Source organism: Coregonus lavaretus (genome assembly GCF_964263955.1).
Source record: "Coregonus lavaretus genome assembly, chromosome: 4".
Classification (NCBI taxonomy): Eukaryota; Metazoa; Chordata; class Actinopteri; order Salmoniformes; family Salmonidae; genus Coregonus; species Coregonus lavaretus.
In genome coordinates this window covers 21,978,567-22,002,110 of record NC_139991.1, presented here as the reverse complement: position 1 = coordinate 22,002,110, position 23,544 = coordinate 21,978,567, and the positions used below count along the sequence as shown (strand labels likewise).

Sequence of the window (23,544 nt, the reverse complement as noted above, 5' to 3'; positions counted from 1 at the left end):
GCCATAATATGGTATTTTACCAAATAGGGCTATCTTCTGTATCCCCCCCCCCCACCCCCCTCTACCAATTAATTCAGGGGGTATTGTGTGTAGATTGATGAGAGAAAAAAATACTTAATACATTTTAGAATATGCTGTAATGTAACAAATGTGGAAAAAGGGAAGGGGTCTGAATCCTTTCCGAATGCACTGTAAATAGGTACGTTTAATTTTGTCTGGCTTAGCGTTCCAAATAAAGTGAACATTTTTTTGCTCATACGGTTTTAAAAACGAGTCTGGAGTAGGCATCAACATAAGTAAATAAGTAAACTGTGATATGACTAAAGAGTTAATCAGTGTGAACTTTCTATTGAATTGTGTTGTTCATTTATATCTTTGGGATATGAATACCAAGTAATGTATGTCTACTTCACCATCAGCTCATTATATTGGTCAACTACAGGATAATATAAAAGTTGTCTTTTAACGATCCAACACGCAATATGGTACACTTATCACAATTGGGTTCCAGAGAAGCTAGAGAAGAGATCTTCAATGAGACCGTGCAGGGATCCAGATTGCGGATTTACTAACCCCTTTATATTCAAGGTTGATCTGATTTTAATAGCTAGAATATTGATGGCCATAAAAAAAGAAGAAAAATATTTTTTACTCCTCTTGACAGTTCAATACTTTCTGAGAAGTAACCATTACTTATTATTTTACACCTGGGGTTGCTATACATAACTTTAACCCATTTTATAAGAGATTCACTGAAAGTAAAACAGTCCAGGCATTTATATATACATTTGAGTTGTATTTTATCAAAAGCCTTTTAAAAATCTGCTATGATGTTTCATATTGTTATATTGTTTAATGCAATTGGTGTATATTATCTCCATGTATCAACCATAAAAAAACCTGTCTGATCAGAATAAACAATATCTGGTAGAGCCTTTTAAATTCTATGCACTATGCATTTCGCCAGGATTTTTGCATGACAACATTGAAGTGTAAGAAGCCTGCAGTTTTTCAAATGGAATGGATCTTTATACTTACCACCTGGGTCCTGTTTTAGTAATAGTGAAGTCAGACCTTGCTGAGTACCTGATAGTCTACAACAAAATGTATAGGAGTAGTTAAAACACGATAATAATGGATCTCTTGAGTACATCAAAAAAGGGTTGATATACAGTGCCTTCAGAAAGTTTTCAAACCCCTTTACTTTTTTCAAATGTTCTTGTTTTACAGCCAGAATTTAAAATAGATTAAATAGCGATTTATTTTGGTCACTGGCCTACAAACAAATACCTCAATTTCAAAGTGGAATTTTGTTTTTCGAAATGTTTACAGATTAATAAAAAATGAAAAGCTGAAATGTCAGTAAGTATTCTACCCCTTTGTTATGGCAAGCCTAAAGACGTTCAGGAGTAAAAATGTGCTTAACAAGTCACAAGTTGGAATAACAGTGTTCAATGTGATTTTTGAATGACTACTTCATCTCTGTACCCCACACATACAGTTATTTATCTGTAAGGTCACTCAGTCGAGCAGTGAATTTCAAACACAGATTTAACCAGAAAGACCAGTGAGGTTTTCCAATGCCTCGCAAAGAAGGGCACGTATTGGTAGAAGGGTAAAAAATAAAGCAGACATTGAATATCCCTTTGAGCATGGTCAAGTTATTAATTACACTTTGGATGGTGAATCAATACACTCAGTCACTACAAAGATACAGGTGAACTTCCTAACTCAGTTGCTGGAGAGAAAGGAAACCGCTCAGGGATTTCACCATGAGGCCAATGGTGACTTTAAAACAGTTACGGAGTTTAATGGCTGTAATATGAGAAAACTGAGGATGGATAAACAGCATAGTAGTTACTCCACAATATTAACCTAATTGACAGATTGAAAAGAAGGAAGCCTGTACAGAATACAAATATTCCAAAACATGCATCCTGTTTGCAACAAGGCACTAAAGTAATACTGCAAGAAATGTGGCAAAGCAATTAACTTTTTGTCCTGAATACAAAGTCTTATGTTTGGGGCAAATCCAATAGAACACATTACTGAGTACCACTCTACATTTCCAAGCATAGTGGTGGCTGCATTATGTTATGGGTATGTTGTAATCATTAATGGGGAGTTTTTCAGGATAAAAAAAAGAAACAGAATGGAGCTAAGCACAGGCAAAATACTAGAGGAAAATGTGGTTCAGTCTGCTTTCCACCAGACACTGGGAGATAAATGCACCTTTCAGCAGGACAATAACCTAAAACACAAAGCCACATCTAAACTAGAATTGCTAACTAAGACAGTGAATGTTCCTAAGTGGCCGAGTTAGAGTTTTGACTTCAATCGACTTGAAAATCTATGGCAAGATCTGAAAATGGTTGACTAGCAATGATCAACAACCAATTTGACAGAGCTTGAAGAATTGTGAAGAAAAATATTATTGGCAAATGTTGCACAATGCAGGTGTGGAAAGCTCTTAGAGACTTACCCAGAGAAACTCACAGCTGTAATCACTGCCAAAGGTTATTCTACAAAGTATGGACGCAGGGGTGTGGATACTTATGCAAATGAAATATTTCTGTATTTATTTTTCAATACATTCACTAAAATGTCAACAACAACAAAAATTCACTCTGTCATTGTGAGGTATTGTGTGAAGACATCTGAGAAACATCTATTTAATCAATTTTTAATTCAGGCTTTAACATAATAGAATGTGGAATAAGTCGAGGTGTATGAATACTTTCCGAAGGCACTGTACCTCTACTGGTATTTGAATTTATTATGGATCCCCATTAGCTGCTGCCAAGGCAGTTATATCCAATTTTACAAACATTACAATACATTTCACAACAGATTTCACAACACATTAAGTGTGGGCGCTCAAGCCATACTCTACTACCACAAATATACAACACAAAATCCATGTGTACGTGTGTGTATAGTGTGTATGTTATCGTGTGTGTGTGTATGCGTGTGCCTGTGCCAGTGTGTATGTCTCTTCACAGTCCCAACTGTTCCATAAATTGTATTTTTTTCTGTTTTTATGAATCAGATGTTCCTGCTTGTATGAGTTACTTGATGTGTAATAGAGTTCCATGTAGTCATTGCTCTATGTAGTACTGTTCGCCTCCCATAGTCTGTTCTGGACTTGGGGACTGTGAAGAGACCTCTGGCGGCATGTCTTGTGGGGTAGGCATGGGTGTCTGAGCTCTGTACTAGTAGTTTAAACAGACAGCATTCAACATGTCAATACTTCTCACAAATACAAGTAGTGATGAAGTCAATCTCTCCTCTACTAGCCAGGAGAGATTGACATGCATATTATTAATGTTAGCTCTCTGTATACTTTTAAGAGCCAGCTGTGCTGACTTTTTCCCTCTATGTGGCACCTGACCACACGACTGGAAAGTAGTCCAGGTGTGACAAAACTAGGGCCTGTAGGGCCTGCCTTGTTGATAGTGTTGTTAAGAAGGCAGAGGAGCACTTTATTATGGACAGACCTCTCCCCATCTTAGCTACTGTTGCATCAATATGTTTTACCATGACAGTTTACAATCCAGGGTTACTCTAAGCAGTTTATTCTCCTCAACTTGCTAAATTTCCACATTATTCATTACACAATTTAGTTGAGGTTTTGGGATTAGGTAATGACTTGTCCCAAATACAATGCTTTTAGTTTTTGAAATATTTAGGACTAACTTATTTCTTGCCACTCATTCTGAAACTGACTGCAGCTCTTTGTTAAGTGTTCCAGTGATTTCACTTGCGGTGGTAGCTGACGTGTATAGTGTTGAGTCATCAGCATACATAGACAGACAGGCTTTACTCAGAACCAGTGGCAGGTCATTTGTAAATATTTAAAATAGTAAGGGGCCTAGACAGCTGCCCTGGGGAATGCCTGACTACCTGGTTTATCTTGGAGATGCTTCCATTAAAGAACACCCTCTGAGTTTTGTTAGACAGATAACTCTCGATCCACAATATAGCAGGGGATGTAAATCCATAACACGTACATTTTTCTAGCAGCAGATTATGATTGATAATGCCAAAGGTCTACCAAAACAGCTCCCACAATCTTTTTATTATCAATTTCTCTCAGCCAATCATCAGGCATTTTTATAAGTGCCGTACATGTTGAATGCCCTTCCCTATAAGTGTGCTAAAGAGCTAACTTCACAGAGAAAATCCTCAAACAATAATCAAACCAATTGGACATGGGCATAGTCATAGTTCATGACCTCTACTAGCTTTCCTACCGACAGGAGGTTTTGTTCAGGAGAGTAGCGTTTGTGTTTACCACCAGAATAGTGTCCTGGAGAGACTTTCCCACATGCTGCAACCTGAGTGCCTGTGATTGCATATGTTGCTGGATAAGTGGGATCTCTTCAGTAATCTCCCTAACATTTATTTTGACTGTGGCTAGACTGACTGCATTGACAGCAGTGGTGCCTAGAGCAAATAGTGACCCTACGGCTGCACCTATCGAGAGTAGAGCCTAGACAAATCATTTTTCTCGCTAATTCTGACTGGGTGACTGTGAACTTTTGGAGTTGGGCCAACATATGGGCTCAAATGTGCCGCAGGTGGAATGTGTTGGCGGTACACGTTCTCTGCATCTAGGTGGAAGTACACCCTCTTAGCCAAAATAACTCCATCCTTCAAAAACGCATAATTAGAGATATTGTTTGATTATTTCAGTTATATATTTTTTTTTTCATAAACAAAAACGTTTTGACAACAAATGTAGCTGATTTTCCTATTTTGAACAGTATAATATCAACAATGGCAACAAAACGTATATCTTGTAGATGGGAAGAGAAGAAAAGGTGTTAGGTGCAACGTACTGATTTCCTGGAAGGGATACTTAAGAATTTTTTTAGTACCTCTGATTTCCTAGGTTTCTATCTATTCGGTGCTGGCTTGCACCCCTTCTATTCCCATGGGGGGAGTGTACAACTTGATTTGGTTCCTGATGACCCACTTGAACATAGTGTTTTGTCAACATTTGCTGATTCTGATTTGATAAGCCACAGGTGACAACTTTACCACAATCTCGTGTGGTCCCGTCCAGTGGGGCAGGAACTTTGTCGCGACGCCCACAGGTTTTGTGTATATGTAGTACCACACCTTATCCCCGACCTCAAACACCTTGTGTGAGGCCTTTTTGTCGTAGTGTGTCTTGTCACCTTCTGCACTTCTTTCCAACTTTCCTTGAGCGTACGCAAAGGTAGTCTGGAGGTGGGCTCGCAAGTCCGTCATGTATTGATGAGCTGTGTAGGCAATGGCTGTGGCGACATCCCCCAGTTGGTACAGGAGATGCAGTGTAAAAGTCATTTGCCGGTCCATCATCATCTCGAATGGTGTTATTCCCGTAGACCTGTTACGTGTGGCTCTGATCGCCATCAGTACCAGTGGGAGTTTGAGGTCCCAATCTTGTGGTTGGCTGCCACATATTTCCTCAGGATTCTGACGATTGTCTGGTTGCTCCATTCTACCCAGCTGGAGCTCCTAGGGTGGTATGCGATGTAGCGTTTAGCTTTAACTCCCAGGAGCCGCATCTGTTCGGTCATTACAGCAGCCGAAAAATGGGTTCCTCTGTTGCTGTCCACGGTTTCTCCTGGCAGGCCAAGATGACTGAAAAGGGTGCTCTGTGAAGTGGCTTGGAGGGTTGAAGCTAGCAGCAAACTAGACACCCCCTCACATATTGTGCCACATCTTGTTCCATGTGAGGCCAGTGGGCCACCTGTCGCAATGTTTCACATGTAGCCTTGACCCCCCTATGGCCTCCACATGGCTCGTTGTGGGCATGAGCTATCATTATCCCCCTCTGTGTTTTTGGAACCACCCACCTTTGAGTGGCGTCGGTTTCTGAAACATAAACCAGTAGGTCATCTACAAGTGTGAGGTGCTGTTTAGTTGCGTACAGCAAGTCGTGTGAGCTTTTCAAAGCCAGCTCGGATACTGGGTGATTGACAGGATCAGACAAGAAAGCCATCAAAATGGTGAGGGACTCATCTTGGTGTTGCGTTGCTACCAGGTCACCATTCAAGAATGAATGAGTTAGCAACACATTATGTTCGTGCGAAGATGATTCCTGCGGTGATACATGGCTACACGTTACCACAGACACCATGGGCGCCTCAGTGATCCTTGCGTCCTGAGCATTGAACACCCAAGGAGATTGCACCAGATTTCGCCATTCTGTCAGCATGGTCATTGCCAAGTTTGTCACGACCAGGTGATTTGGAGTGTCCCTTGACTTTCTTCCAATACACCTGTTTGTCGTGTTTGGTTATGAGGTCATCGCAGGCTAGAATGAGCTCTTTGTTTTTCACTTCTTTGCCACTTGAAGTAGTCAAGTGCTTTTGTTTCCAAAACGGCAAGTGGCATAAGAAGGTGAGTCTGGCATAGTTTGAGTCGGTGCAGATTGACAGTTCTGACAAGTCGTGTTTCACCGCAGTTTGCAGTGTGATAAGTTTGCCAGCTACTTCTTACGAACTGGCTGGTCTTGTTGCCTAGCTGAAATTGAAGCGGTTTGCACGGAATGTCATTGTGCCATACCAATCCCACACCAGCTCGCACGTGGTCTAGCTGACGGTAAGAACAGCCATCCACAAATACCATTGGCATGCCAAGACACACGTTCTCTTCTAAGTAGTGATGGTTCGATGCAACGGCGGAGCTACTTCAAACAGGGGTGGTGAGAAGTCGGTTTCGTCGTCACTGCAGCGTTGACACACCGCCAAAGCCCCACCCAAAGGCAGATTTTTAGCTTTTCCGTAGTTGACAACCACATCATGGCTCTGCAGCGTCATGAGCCAAGCCGCTATCCTGCTGTTGTGCACAGCACCCTCACGTATTCTTTGGCTTTTCAGAAAAGTTACCGGCTGGTGACATGTTTCTATGATACATAACAGGTGAAGTGCTTGACCGCCCAGACTGTCGACAGCAGCACTTTTTCGCAGCCTGAGTACTTGTGTTCAGCAGGGTTGAGTGTTTTGCTTGCGTAAGCAACCACACGTCTGTCTTGGTCTTATTTTTGGTACAACCCAGCACTAAGGCAGTGCTCTTAGAAACCTACTTCCAAAAATAACGTCTTGTCTTTGTTGGGGTAGACCAGGCAAGGTGCCGCACAAAGCAGGTCTTTCAAGGATGTCACAGCTTCGTCGTGAGTGGCATCCCAAACTAACAGGGTGTCTTTCTGAAGAAGACGGGTCAAAGGCTTTGACAAGTCAGCATCATTTTCGATGAACTGACGGGAGTAATTACATACTCCCAAGAAGCTGCGTACCTCATGAAGGTTTGCAGGCGTTTTGATGTTGCGGACTGCTAGATTGTGGCAAGATGCCCTCAGTACCCACCAGAAGTTCAACATAGTTGACCTTGGTCCTGCACCATTGCCTTTCATGATAGCCAGTTTAGCCCTAGCCGTTCCTAGTTGGGTAAGAACGTGGTCCATCTCGTTGAGGTGATGTGACCAAGTCTCGCTCCTCATGAGAACATCGTCCACATAGACTATCATTACCCTGGTGGAAGCATCTGGCATTGCCTTGTGCAGGAAGATGTTGAACTCTGCGGGGGAGTTTGAATACCCGAACGGGCAATAATTGAATGTGAAGAGCTTGTTCGAGAAAGAGAAAGCCAACTTGTGTTGGTCACGAGGGTCGACAGTCATGGTCCAAAAACCATTCGCCACATCGACAGTGGAGAAGTATTTGGCATTTGCCACCTTTGGCAGCTCTTGGTCGAGCTGTGTCATAAGCCAACGAGACAACGGAACCAGCTTGTTGAGTTGTCTATAGTCAATGATAAGACGCCATTTACCCATTGGTTTCAAAACAGACCACACCGGAGTGCTGTATGTACTCTTACATTCCCTGATTATCTGTTTAGCTAGTAGGGAGTCGATAATCTCCTGTACCGTTGAGTATGCTGCAAGCAGAATTTTGTATTGTCTCACAAACGTAGGAGCTGCTCCGGGTGGCGTAGGAATACGCACCACATGAATATCCGTAACACCGCAATCCAGCAAGTCTGTCGACCAGATCCGTCTGTGTTTGTTAAACAATTCCCTCAACTGATTTCTTTCAGTGTCATTGACAAGTGCGTCTGCCTCTGACAGTAGCTGTAGTACCTGTGCATGGAAACCAGGATACGGTTTGGCGGCATTGTACAGGTCTTCCTCAGGGGGTGACGGCATGTCAATGGTGAGGGAATCATTGGCTGTTACCTAATTAGTGTGTACGTCACACGCAGAAGGAAATGCGGTATCATCCTCCGTGATGATGGAGTATATCAACAGCTTGTTGTCCGAATCGACATCCATCCTGAACGTTGATGTGTTGTCAAGAGGCAATACAGGAGTTATTGCGATTGCCTTTGACTGAAAAGTAAAGAGCGTCCCTCCCTCACCACATAGGTCTAGGTAGGAAGGAAGAGGCCCAATGACGGGAATAGTGAGTTCAAAATCATGGAAGGAGTCATCAATTAATGTTCCCAGCTGAGTGTGCCGAGGAACAGAAATATCCGCTTGAGTCGGATTCTGCACCAAGAGGTAAGTGGATCTAGCGTGTAGCTCCAACAGCGGGTTACCATTGATAGTTAGCCCGAAGTTGAATAGTTGTGGAGAGGGTTGGAAGAACGCAGTGGTGCCTTCCATCCGGTAGCCAGGCACCAGGTTCAGTCTTACAGAAACCTCTGTGGTTCTTGCTGGTATCACCATGGCGGACTCAGTTATCACTTTGCAAGCTTCAGGAATAGTCTGCCCGGATGCCATCCACACAGGGTCGAAATAAATGGCATGTTGGGCTGGCTGCGCCAAAGACCAAAGAACTTAGTGTATGGTATCGAGTTTAACACCCAATCTTACCAAAATGTCCGCACCCACAGACTGTATGTGGGAGGTTCGCGACAACCAGTAGGTAGTGAGATACTTCCTTGGTTCCGATGCGGAGTGATAGCGCACATACACCTAAAGCGGTGAGTGTCGTCTGGGGAGTCATTCCCAGTGGGAATCTGAATGCTTTCAGAACAAGGGGGTAGCAGTGAGACGCTTTTGAAATGTTGTTGAACATTTCCAAACTGATAGCAGATTTTTCCGACCAGGTTGCCAGTATGGCATTCACAATCATTGTGCCGTTTAGGCACATGCCACCTATCAGTGGAGGGCGGTATGTGTTGGCTCGTGATTCACACAAGCCACAGAGGAAAACAACATGTTTGGTTAATTTCCAAGTTGAACTTGTCACCCGATCATTTGCCACAAATGGCGGACTCATGACCAAGTTCACCGGGGGTACGTCGTTGCATAATGTATTGCATGTATTCTTTGCCGAAGGCAGTGGGGTCAACGGAGATGGCATAGTTATTTGTGACCAGACTTGGTTGTTTTTCCAATCCATCATTGGTACCAAACGGTCAATTAAATCTATCCCAATCAGCATCTGTTCAGTGTCAATGCTAGTCACGTACACATGGTAGATAAGTGACATGCTTTTGAAGGTCAGTTTTTGAGTTCATCCAGCAAGTTTGAGATATTAGGGAAATAGTCGACCTGAATCTATCAGTCCATCACATGTCAAACAGTCCTCTAAGACTGCTTTGAGGTATGGCCTGTTCGAGTTGGTTTTTCTGGTCATATCCCCAACAAAGTGGGGTGGGTTGGCAGAACGGAGCCGTGGGTTAAAGGTGTCCATTTCCAAGACAGATAACCCACCTTCATGACCCAGTGGGTCCTCTATCGGAATGGGAGAGGAATCAACCGTTGCAACTTTGCTTACCTTATGCGTCTCCACATCTGTATCCGAGTCTGTAAACAAAACCGGTGGGCTTGTTTCTTAATCGAGCTGGCCCTGAATAGTGTTTGGAGTGAGTGCTGGGGTAATTTGATCGTTCACATCCTCGAAAATTGTGTTAATTTCTGCGGACCTGTTGTTCGGCGAGTCCACGCCTAGTCATGGCGACTTAACTTTGTCCTGTTTGTCAAATTTGTCTCGCTCCTGTAGTTCTCTTAGCAGAGATTGTCTAGAATACTGGTGTATGCTTCAGTGTTCATTGATCCCTTTGTCACCCTTGTTACTCTTGTAACATTACCCTTTTTGTGGATTGGGTGCAGGAATGTGGCAGCCATGTTGATCGTGACGGTACCGGTTTGGTTGGGAACGTTCGGCATAGTTAGTTTTACCGCTAAGGTTATTGGTTTGGTTGTTTCGTGGTAGTTACCATTTTTGTGTGTCATCACTCACCGCTCTTATCCTTGATTCCGCACCCTCTAACTGAAGTGAGTGTTCATGCTCAATATTGAAAACCGAGACGTCAGGGCTCTTAGAGTGGCTCACTTTTGATGCCTCAAAGCTTTGCTTGCAAGCTCTAAGTTCTGAGATTGGCAAATTTACGTCGGCTGTAGAGCCCAAGTAGTTAATGAAGGTTGGAAACATTTGTTTGAATGGTAGTAGCTCTTCCATTCCTATTTCAGTGAGTAGGCCAAAGTAAGCTGAACCGAGCCTATGATAGTATGCTTGTGGGTGTTCGCTTCACGCTTGTTTGACAGTGTTAGCCAGCGTGCTGATGTGTTTGTGAGTCGCATAACCACTAAATTATATTGTTAAAGCTGGCTAAAGGTTCGTGTAGTCGTTTTGCACAGAATGTTGTTATAGGCGGATTAACCTAGTCACGTGTCTATTCAACATTCGCTTCAACACGTAAAGCTGGTCAGTATCCTTAGTGTTCGGGTAGCCATCCAACGCGTCCTCTAGGTCTGCTAAGAACGTCTCAGTGTCGTTCGGCTTCCCTGTGGTGGGGTCAAAGGTGCGGAAGGTCTTGATGATCTTATCAAGGCGTTCCGTGCCTGGTGCGAGGGGAGGTTTTGCATCATCCTGAGGGTAAGAATTGGCCGAAAGGCCAAGAAGACAAACCAAGCCTTGGTCTGGTTGGTGAGGAGGCACCATATTACTCTGTGCCAAACAGCCAAGAGGAAAAGACTGAGGGACACCTGAGAAAGGCTGAAACCTTCTGTCGTCTTCACTCCTTTGTTTACCAAACTCCAGTTTCGAGCTTGGTTGTTTGGCTGGGTAGTCACGCTGCAGCGCGTAACTGGTTAGGAGTTCCTCTAGACGGTACCTCAGGGTGGAATTCTGCTGCATCGCCGAGTCCACCTGGGCACCTAGAGTATTTATTTCAGACATGTGAGTGTCGCACCTGCTCCGTTCAGCCGCATACTTATCTGTCATGGTTTGCAGGGAGAGGTTTTGAGTCTGTAGCGAGAGATTCAGTGATGAGATTTCCTCTGCTTGGTTAGAGTTAAATTTTTCCACCTACCTCACCTGGGTTTTCTCATCATTCATTTAATCAGTGACTTCAATGAGATCCGCTGTTTTTTCATCCGACTTGGACCTTGTGTTCTTTAACTGATCATCTGTGGTTTGTAGCTTTTGCACCAGAACCTTATTGCTTTGAGTGGTGTCATTCAACACTGCTTGCATGGTATCAAGTTGCTTGTCCCTGGTTTTAAGTAGGTTGTCAAATTGATCTAGTTTTGCGTGGACTTCGTCATATTTAGTCTTGGCTAAATGGAGTTGTTCCTGTATAAGACGATTTTGTTAAAGAGTTTGTTCTCGTTCGTCGTCATACGTTTTTGCCAGATCTTTTAATTGAGCTGTTCTCAAATGCAGGTCCTCGGCTAGTAGTATCTTGTCTTTGTCGGCTTTTGTCATTAGCTTCCCGGTTCTCTCCACCTGTCCCTTCATCTCAACAGTCTCTTGCTTTTGCTTCTGCTGAGCACAGCGGTATTGGACCAATGTCCATTGTAACAGTGAGTGTGCCTTCACATTAATTGTTTCAAAAACAATTACTGGCGATTCTTCACCACCAGAGGTCGCTGATCGCAGAAAGCTGAACTCAAACGGGAGTCCCGAGTGGCGGATCTTCCATTGGAATGAAGGGAAAAACAAAAATGGCTGCTACCCTACTTGTACAGGGAATCTCACTTCCACGCACACACAGGGGTGTATTAATGATGTCTCATGTCCGTAACAGGTCCGCGGTCAAACGACCACCCCTCATCACTGTCAAACGCTCCCTAAAAACACTTTAGCGAGCAGGCCTTCCTAATTGACCTGGCCCAGGTATCCTGGATGGATATCGATCTCATTCCATCAGTAGAGGATGCCTGGTTGTTCTTTAAACGTGCTTTCCTCTCAATCTTAAATAAGCATGCCCCATTCAAAAAATTCAGAACTAAGAACAGATATAGCCCCTGTTTCTCCTCAGACTTGACTGCCCTTGACCAGCACAAAAACAACCAGTGGCGTACTGCATTAGCATCGAATAGCCCCCGCGATATGCAACTTTTCAGGGAAGTTAGGAACCAATATACACAAGCAGTTAGGAAAGCAAAGGCTAGCTTTTTCAAACAGAAATGTACATCCTGTAGCACTAACTCCAAAACATTTTGGGAAACTGTAAAGTCCATGGAGAATAAGAGCACCTCCACCCAGCTGCCCATTGCACTGAGGCTAGGAAACACTGTCACCGCCGATAAATCTACGATAATCGAGAATTTCAATAAGCATTTTGCTACGGCTGGCCATGCTTTCCACCTGGCAACCCCTACCCCGGCCACCAGCTCTGCACCCTCCGCGCTGCAACTTGCCCATGCCCCCCCCCCGCTTCTCCTTCACACAAATTCAGACAGATGATTTATGAAAGAGTTGCGAAATCTGGACCCTACAAATCATCTGGGCGAGACAATCTGGACCCTTTCTTTCTAAAATTATCCGCCGAAATTGTCGCAACCTCTATTACTAGCCTGTTCAACCTCTCTTTCGTAACGTCTGAGATCCCAGAGATTGGAAAGCTGCCGCGGTCATCCCCCTCTTCAAAGGGGGTGACACTCTAGATCCAAACTGTTACAGACCTATATCCATTCTGCACTGCCTTTCGAAAGTTTTTGAAAGCAAAGTTAACAAACAGATCTCCGACCATTTCGAATCCCACCGTACCTTCTCCGCTACGTAATCCGGTTTCCGAGCTGGTCCTGGGTGCACCTGAGCCATGCTCAAGGTCCTAAAGGATATTATAACCGCGATCGATAATAGACAGTACTGTGCAGCCGTCTTCATCGACCTGACCAAGGCTTTCGACTGTCAACCACCGCATTCTTATTGGCAGACTAAATAGCCTTGGTTTCTCAAATGACTGCCTCGCCTGGTTCACCAACTACTTCTCAGATAGAGTTCAATATGTCAAATCGGAACAAAAAAAAACACTCCTTCCGTAGCCTCCAACTGCTCTTAAACACTGGTAAAACTAAATGCATGCTCTTCAATCGAACGCTGCTGGCACCTGCTCACCCGACTAGAATCACTACTCTCGGCGGGTCTGACCTTGAGTATGTGGACAACTACAAATACCTAGGTGTCTGGTTAGACTGTAAACTCTCCTTCCAGACTCACATTAAGCATCTCCAATCCAAAGTTAAATCTAGAATCGGCTTCCTATTTCGCAATAAAGCCTCCTTCACTCATGCTGCTAAACATGCCCTCGTAAAACGGACTATCCTACCGATCCTTGACTTCGGCGATGTCATTTACAAAATAACCTCCAACACTCTACTCAGCAAATTGGATGTAGTGCCATCCGTTTTGTCACCAAAGCCCCATATTCTACCCACCACTGTGACCTGTACGCTCTCATTGGCTGGCCCTCACTACATATTCGTCGCCAAACCCACTGGCTCCTGGTCAAATATAAATCACTGCTAGGCAAATCCCCACCTTATCTTAGCTCATTGGTCACCATAGCAACACCCACCCGTAGTACACGCTCCAGCAGGTATATCTCACTGGTCATCCCCAAAGCCAACACCTCCTTTGGCCGCCATTCCTTCCAGTTCTCTGCTGCCAATGACTGGAACGAACTGCAAAAATCTCTGAAGCTGGAGACTCTTATCTCCCTCACTAACTTTACGCATCAGTTGTCAGAGTACCTTACCGATCACTGCACCTGTACACAGCCCATCTGAAATTAGCCCACCCAACTACCTCATCCCCATATTGTTATTTTGCTAATTTGCACCCCAGTATCTCTATTTGCACATCATCTCTTGCACATCTATCATTCCAGTGTTAATACTAAATTGTCATTATTTTGCACTATGGCCTATTTATTGTCTTACCTCCATAACCTGCTACATTTGCACACACTGTATATATATTTTATGTTGTATTTTTTACTTTATGTTTTGTTTACCCCATATGTAACTGTGTGTTGTTGTTTTTATCGCACTGCTTTGCTTTATATTGGCCAGGTTGCAGTTGTAAATGAGAACTTGTTCTCAACTGGCTTACCTGGTTAAATAAAGGTGAAATAAAATAAATAAATAAATAAAACTTTCGGCGATTCTTTTGCTAGCAATGTTTTACCGGAACACGCGGAAACATAAAATAAATGTTTTTGCCGTGGTCTTACTCACGCTACTGAAGCGCGATAGACAGAGAGATAATACTTTGCATCGGACAACAACTATATCTTCTCAAATCTCTTTAAATGACCGGCCCATATGTCCTAGCTCAATAAATTAATACTGACCGAGTCTACTCGCTCCTGAAACGCGAGAGACAGACATAGTACCACGTTTGGCCCAACTTTGTCTATTTCTCTTGATACCTACATTGGCTGGCCCATATGTCCTAGCTCGTAGCAGTCAGTAAATCCCCTATCTAGTGCGGGAAAAAATTTGATCCCCTGCTGAGTTTGCCCACTGACAAAGGCCTGATCAGTCTATAATTTTAATGGTAGATTTATTTGAACAGTGAGAGACAGAATAACAACAAAAAGATCCAGAAAAACACATGTCAGAAATGTTATAAATTGATTTGCATTTTAATGAGGGAAATAAGTATTTGACCCCTCTGCAAGACATTACTTTGTACTTGGTGGCAAAACCCTTGTTGGCAATCACAGAGGTCAGACGTTTCTTGTAGTTGGCCACCAGCTTTGATCACATCTCAGGAGGGATTTCCCTTTGTCGCTTTGATGCGGTGAAAATGTCCTGTCCACTTAGCAGAAAAACACCCCCAAAGCATAATGTTTCCACCTCCATGTTTGACGGTGGGGATGGTGTTCTTGGGGTCATCGGCAGCATTCCTCCTCCTCCAAACACGGCAAGTTGAGTTGATGCCAAAGAGCTCCATTTTGGTCTCATCTGACCACAACACTTTCACCCAGTTCTCCTCTGAATCATTCAGATGTTCATTGGCAAACACGGGCCTGTATATGTGCTTTCTTGAGCAGGGGGACCTTGCGGGCGCTGCAGGATTTCAGTCCTTCACGGCGTAGTGTATTACCAATTGTTTTCTTGGTGACTATGGTCCCAGCTTCCTTGAGATCATTGACAAGATCCTCCCGCGTAGTTCTGGGCTGATTCCTCACCGTTCTCATGATCATTGCAACTCCATGAAGTAAGATCTTGCATGGAGCCGAATAATAATAATAATCGCACCAACTGTTGTCACCTTCTCACCAAGCTGCTTGGCGATGGTCTTGTAGCCCATTCCAGCCTTGTGTAGGTCTACAATCTTGTCCCTGACATCGTTGGAGAGCTCTTTGGTCTTGGCCATGGTGGAGAGTTTGGAATCTGATTGATTGATTGATTCTGTGGACATGTGTCTTTTATACAGGTAACAAGCTGAAATTAGGAGCACTCCCTTTAAGAGTGTGCTCCTAATCTCAGCTCGTTACCTGTATAAAAGACACCTGGGAGCCAGAAATCTTTCTGATTGAGAGGGGGTCAAATACTTATTTCCCTCATTAAAATGCAAATCAATTTATAACATTTTTGACATGCGTTTTTCTGGATTTTCTTTGCTGTTATTCTGTCTCTCACTGTTCAAATAAACCTACCATTAAAATTATAGACTGATAATTTCTTTGTCAGTGGGCAAACGTACAAAATCAGCAGGGGATCAAATACTTTTTTCACCCTCTGTACATTGACTTTTCGTCAGATATACAACACCGGAGTCAATCTTTCCCTACTAGTATCTGGATGAAAAGGGACCACACACACGCCACTCTCAACAACAATCCTGCCTACAGCGCTATTGGTGTATAACGTATCCTGCTATACAATTCCTATAGACTGAATTCAAAAGTAAGGCCTAGTTCTATCTTAGACTCCTCACACGGGGGCTCCAATATGTTTGGATTCCTCGCACGGGGGCACCAATATGTCGTAAAGTGACTTTCATTATTGTGATGACTATTATTTATCGAATAATTATCTATTATATTTAATTGTTACTAGATTAAAGTAATCATGTAACAATTAACTCATTAGGAATTTGGGGCAATGCCGGAATAGTTGTTTAACGAGTTACCGTTCCCGAATTAACTCTAAAGATATCTAGATATATTTTATATAATTTCTTAGTCATTTATTAATCATTTACCTCATATCAGTCTCATTCTGAAAGTCGTAGACTCTTTAAGTCTGCACAAACCCGGGTCTTACTGATCCTTCTATACCACACAAATTGATTTAATTATTTATTTACTAACTAACTAAAATGATAATACAAGATACAAACACGTACACAGTATTGGTAGGGATTAGAAACTTAATACAATGAAAACGGGTCCCTAGCGGACTAACACAATATGACACTTGTTACAACAGATGGTGAGTTAAAGAGAGAGAGTGAGAGAGAGAACACTTGGACACACATGGAACCATGCTCACAGTAATCCTAATACCTTACCCCGATCCGCCACCCATTTGGTAAGAAATAATGCATGTACAGTTGAAGTCGGAAGTTTACATACCCTTTAGCCAAATACATTTAAATTCAGTTTTTCACAATTCCTGACATTTAATCCTAGTAAACATTCCCTGTCTTAGGTCAGTTAGGATCACCACTTCATTTAAGAATGTGAAATGTCAGAATAATAGTAGAGAAAATGATTTATTTCAGCTTTTATTTCTTAAATCACATTCCCAGTGGGTCAGAAGTTTACATACACTCAATTAGTATTTGGTAGCATTGCCTATAAATTGTTTAACTTGGGTCAAATGTTTTGGGTAGCCTTCCATACGCTTCCCACAATAAGTTGGGTGTATTTTGGGCCATTTCTCCTTACAGAGCTGGTGTAAATGAGTCAGGTTTGCAGGCCTCCTTGCTCGCACATGCTTTTTCAGTTCTGCCCACAAATGTTCTATAGGATTGAGTTCAGGGCTTTGTGATGGCCACTCCAATACCTTGACTTTGTTGTCCTTAAGCCATTTGTGACCAAGCTTTAACTTCCTGACTGATGTCTTGAGATGTTGCTTCAATATATCCACATAATTTTCCTTCCTCATGATGCCATCTATTTTGTGAAGTGCACCAGTCCCTCCTGCAGCAAAGCACCCCCACAGCATGATGCTGCCACCCCCGTGTTTCACGGTTGGGATGGTGTTCTTCGGCTTGCAAGCTATCCCCTTTTTCCTCCAAACATAAAGATGGTCATTATGGCCAAACAGTTCTATTTGTGTTTCATCAGACCAGAGGACATTTCTCCAAAAAATACAATATTTGTCCCCATGTGCAGTGGCAAACCGTAGTCTGGCTTTTTTATGGCGGTTTTGGAGCAGTGGCTTCTTCCTTTCTGAGCGGCCTTTCAGGTTATGTCGATATAGGACTTGTTTTACTGTGGATATAGATACTTTTGTACCTGTTTCCTCCAGCATCTTCACAAGGTCCTTTGCTGTTGTTCTGGGATTGATTTGCACTTTTCACACCAAAATACGTTAATCTCTAGGAGACAGAACACGTCTCCTTCCTGAGCGGTATGACAGCTGCATAGTCCCATGGTGTTTATACTTGCGTACAATTTTTTGTACAGATAAACGTGGTACCTTCAGGCATTTGGAAATTGCTCCCAAGGATGAACCAGAATTGTGGAGGTCTACAATTTTTTTCTGAGGTCTTGGCTGATTTCTTTTCATTTTCCCATGATGTCAAGCAAAGAGGCAGTGAGTTTGAAGGTAGGCCTTGAAATACATCCACAGGTACACCTCCAATTGACATCAATTAGCCTATCAGAAGCTTCTAAAGCCATTTAAAGGCACAGTCAACTTACATTTACATTTTAGTTAGTTAGTGCATACATAATTTTTTATACTGGCCCCCTGTGGGAATCAAACCCTCAACCCTGGCGTTGCAAACGCCATGCTCTACCAACTGAGCTACATCCCTGCCAGCCATTCCCTCCCCTACCCTGGACAACACTGGGCCAATTGTGCGCTGCCCCATGGGTCTCCCGGTCGCAGCCAGCTATGACAGAGCCTGGATTCGAACCAGGATCTCTAGTGGCACAGCTAGCACTGCGATGCAGTGCCTTAGACCACTGCGCCAATCGGGAGGTGTATGTAAAAACTTAGTGTATGTAAACTTCTGACCCACTGGATCGTGATACAGTGAATTATAAGTGAAATAATCTGTCTGTAAACAATTGTTGGAAAAATTACTTGTGTCATGCACAAAGTAGATGTCCTAACCGACTTGCCAAAACTATAGTTTGTTAACAAGAAATTTGTGGAGTGGTTGAAAAATGAGTTTTAATGACTCCAACCTAAGTGTATGTAAACTTCCGACTTCAACTGTATTTACGTTTTGAAGGTTGTGTATCTCTGTTGGACCCAGGCCTCCGTGGACAGGGCTCGATGGGGTCTTCTCCTCGTGTTCTTGATTATAGTTGTCTGGTTCTGTAGTCTGTGGACTAACGGGGTGATGTTCACTCTGCCCGTTCTGGAAGAGTGATCTTCTAAGGACGGCTAATCAGTCGTGTCGATGATCCGTGTCGATGTGGTGATGAGAACAGTGTTGTTGACGATGATTTGAATAGAGTAACAGGATGATCCCACTTCAATTCACTTAGATACAGTACTTAGAACATTTTCTCAACCGTAGCATTGACTGTTAGAGGCTCTTTCGTCTTCTTCAACCGCGTGTTGGTTTTCAGGGTCGGGACCAATATAGACAAAAGCTGCAGCCTGAGTCCGTCTAGTCTCCTTTGTTAATTCTTAACTCAATACTTTATGCACTCTGGTAAAGAGAGTCATGACACCAGCTAGCCTGGCTCGAAGCCTCCATCTTCCCTGCCCGATGCAGTCCCATCCCACTCATGACCACCGTCATTGTGAGCTCCTCTATGGTGAGAGATTTTGGTCTGCCTATGGTCTGTGGACTGACCAAGGTCCACTGTTACCTCGGAGCCTGTGTCCAAGACATCAATTCCCTCCTGCCCACGGTTCTGGCCAACTACTCTAATATTGACACCATCGTCACTCACATAGGTTTTAACAACCTTCACTTTAGGCAATCTGAGGGATGACTACAAAAAAAGAATTACCATCCTCGCTAGCACAGGGAAGAGAATAATTATCTCTGGCCCCCTCCCATGCTATCGAAGGAGTTCGGAACATTTCAGCCACCTCGTTGCCCAAACGAGTACCTGAAGAAACTTTGCAACAACAGGATTTGCTATGAGAACAAACCACACTTTTTAAACTAGATTGGATTCACCCTAACCACAGGGTTTCCAGGATTTATTCCAGCAACATTGCGAACTGTTTTAGAGACTGATGGCCTGGGTCCAGTCCTCCCTGTTATAATTAGCAACAGAGGACATATTAGGTCCCGTAGTGCGTTAAATCTAAGTAACCTTATTTATGTTCCTCTAACTCCACTGAATACCTCTGTCAATCCGGCAGCTATCTTTGTCAAGATCGGTTTATTGAATGTAAGATCTCTAAATAATAAGTTGTTCATATGCAATGATTTGATCATTTTCAATGACATTGATATTTTCATGCTAACTGAAATTTGGCTTTAACTCGAGGATTGGATTTTAGTTATTTAAATGAAATTACCCTTCGAGCCTTTTCTTATCTACAGAGATCCAGGCTGTCTGGCCGTGGTGGTGTGGTAGCCATCATTCATAGAGACACGTTTATATGTAGCCCGGTGTCATGTGGCGAATCTTCCTAATTTGAGAGTCTTATCTTTAGCTTGAACAAGAAACAGCCCATCTTGTATATTATAGTGTACCGCCCTCCTATACCTAATAGTTTGTTCATTGCATAATTCTCTGACAGGGCTATTATTCTTGTGTGTGTTGTGGAAAATAACCACTATACTTTATTAAAAATCAAAGGTCTTACAGAGTTTTTGTTGCATCAAGAATGACTTTATTTTTAATTCAACAAAGCCAGGTCAATCTGCAGATTGGAACCCCCTCTTCTTCTCTCCCTCCAGTTTATATAGTGCCCTCTTCAGTTTCCCACTCTTTAATTGCTCCGCCCACTTCCTTTGTCTCTGAGGGAGGCTAAATTCGACTTTCATTAAGTTCAGAGTACTACAATCAATCAATCCTTATCTTGCAAAAACACTCATGTTTAGTTTAAACTCTGTTCAACCCCGGCTCTTTTCACTGTGTTTGAAGATAGAAACAAAAGGCCCAAGCCAGTTTCAGTCTGATATGATAAGACAACCATGGATCTAAGTAAGAGCAAGCAATTTGACCTTGGGTCAGCTTCCCTCTTTTACCCACACACACAGTGAAATGACCCAATTCAGTTAGCCACAAAGAATGTTAACTATATGTTGATGATTAACTCAGTTTCGCCTCATAGTCTATTAAAAATCCACATCATTTGTTGCCCAAACAATGCACTAGCTGACAATTTTCTTTACCTTTTAGAATCTTTTAACTTTGTGCTACATGCCGTAGGCCCTACAAACAACAAAGGCCATACTTTTGATCTTGTGCTGTCCTATGGTCTGAATATTGATAACTTGGAAAAATATTGATGTGTGTGTCTCTAATCATCTCAGTATTGTTTTTAGAATGATTTCTCCTCCTCCTCCTAAAAATGTGCCTGTCCCAACTCGCTCTTGCATCATTAACTCCACAACTGCTAGTAAATTCATGAATGCTTTTTTATCCTCAACCACTGATCCTGTTTTTTGTCTTCACACCGATGATTTGGTGAACAGTTTCAATGACAGGCTACTTTAGACTTAGTGGCACAAGTTAAAATCAAGAATAAATTGTCTGGCAGAGTCTCACCCTGGTTAAATAACCACACTTGTGCTTTATAAATTGAACGATACGTGCCATTTAGCTGAATGTAAATGGAAGGCCTGCGAACTTCAAGGATTCTATAAGATATTAAAGGATCTGATGAGAAATTACAATGTTTCAGTAAAAGATGCAAGAGCTAACTAATTCTCTACCCTGATCTCTGAGAACTCCCTCAACATGAAAATTATGTTTAAGACAATTGAGTGTGTTGTTGGTGCCCTCCCTAAAAGTGACATGCTAGCGTCCCCTGATCTTTGCGAACAGTTTTTACGATTCTTTATAGAAAATATTAGGTCCCAGATTGACAGTAGCCGGCCCCATACCAGCATTTCTGGTCAGGAGGCAATTGAGGCAGCTACTATGTGACTGTCTGCTGCATGGTTCTCCAACTGGCGGATCACGGGCAGAATTTGGCCCATGGAGGATTTTATTTGACCCCCAAATACGTTTTTATTTTACATTTGTATTCTTGGACATAAAAGACTGCAGTCTAAAAGTAATGTTTTATTATGTTATGGCCCTAACGGGCCCTGCGTCTCAACCAATAGTCAATATAGGCTAAAGATCCCAAGGTGGGCTACAGCAACTTCCAGAGAGTGTCAGGCTCTTGGGGTTTACGGTGGCCACTCTGGTTTGGGTGTCCTCGGCAGAACGTTTTCGCTGTAACCAAGTGGTCACATATCATTCTGGGTTCCACTGCACAAGAGCAGCTCAGTGGAGTTTTATGAACATCAAGGCAGAGAGGTGAATTTATTTTTGTAACTTTCTGACGTTGTCAAGATTCCAATGGGCCTCTGCAGTGCACACATGTAGCCTACAGTTCTTCATCATTCGCCAGAGAGAAGAGAGGGAAGAAACCACCATTTACCTACACTACCAGTCAAAAGTTTTAGAACACCTACTCATTCAAGGGTTTTTCTTTATTTTTACTATTTTCTACATTGTAGAATATTAGTGAAGACATCAACACTATGAAATAACACATATGGAATCATATAGTAACCTAAAAAAGGGTTAAACAAATAAAAATAGATTTTGTATTTGAGATTCTTCAAATAGACACCCTTTGCCTTGATGACAGCTTTGCTGCAATGTAGAAAATAGTAAAAATAAAGAAAAACCCTTGAATAAGTAAGTGTTCTAAAACTTTTGCCCGGTAGTGTACCTCTAGGCTGCTGTAGCCTACTGTCACGACTCCCTCCGAAGCTGCCACCTCTCCTTGTTCGGGCAGGCTTCGGTGTTCGTCGTCACCGGCCTTCTAGCCACTGCAGCTCCTCATTTAATCATTCCATTGGTTTTGTCTTGTTCATTACACACACGTTGTTCATATCCCCTCATCAGTACCTGTATAAGTGTTCCCTCTGCCCCCTTGTCTTTGTGTGTGATTGTTTATTGTGGAGGTTAGTTTAGCTCGGTGGAGCTCTTGTATTTTGTATTGCCGGGATATTCACCCGTGTGCCTTGTTGTTTCCAGTGCACTGTATATTTCCACACTGGAGTGTTTGATGCATTGCTGCGTACCGCTGTGTCAACGGAATAAACCTGTTATTCTGTGATATTCCCTCCTGCGCCTGACTCCTTCAAATCACATCACCACACCTACATATTTATTTGGTTTCTTATTCTATTTTTTAAAATGGAATTTTATGGTAATTAAATATAATTTATTTGGAATTGATCAGAATTAATTTTCCATGTATTCTCAATTGAAAAAAGTGAGGGAGGGCTGCTCCCTCACGCTCCCCCAGCACTACACACCTGATTACTTGTGACGCAAAAGCAGCTGCTCTGCGCTATTTCATGAATAAAAATATATAAAAAATGCACCCCCACCCCCAAACTACTTCCCGCGGCTATGGGAGTGGCTAGCCTCCATTACTATAATAATGTTAGCGATAATCAATTGTAAAAAGTACAATAGACCTACTAATAACAACAGGCTACAGCCCTCAACTTCATTATGAACGTAATCCGCAATAGCAATGGTATAGAATACATATAAAAAATAATTGCATAGAATTCTAAACATCACAAACTTTGATCTTGTACCTTTCAAGTAAATATATTGAGCTGTCAAAAGTGATCTTGTTGCTATCCCATAAACACATACTGTAGTTGAAAACAACACGTTTGCACCATCTTCGGTGGTTAATCCACTTCCGTTTCAGAGACCACAAGGCAGGGCAACATACAAGTTGAAAAATCTAACACATGCTACAAACTTAGCCTAGTCCGGCAGATGAGAAGCAGCAGTATGGATTGCTTCCCATTGAAATGAATGAACTTCACCGGAACGCATGCAGTTTACCACAGTTGGTTTGCATGCAGCGTAAGATCAAGTGTGTGGCGAAGTTTGAATCGTTAACTGCATTGAAGATAACTGTTGGCTGTGTTTGTGTTACACAACCTGTCGTGGATTCCCAGA

The 23,544-nt window shown here is 42.7% G+C and overlaps 1 protein-coding gene across 1 annotated transcript in view; it reads left to right on the top strand.

Annotated features, from left to right (window-relative positions):
* Positions 1-23,544, top strand: part of LOC311128219 (protein kinase C-binding protein NELL1-like) — a gene marked incomplete at both ends in the record, with an annotated part of 560,800 nt that overhangs the window by 451,428 nt on the left and 85,828 nt on the right. The gene's annotated exons all lie outside the window — the stretch shown is intronic.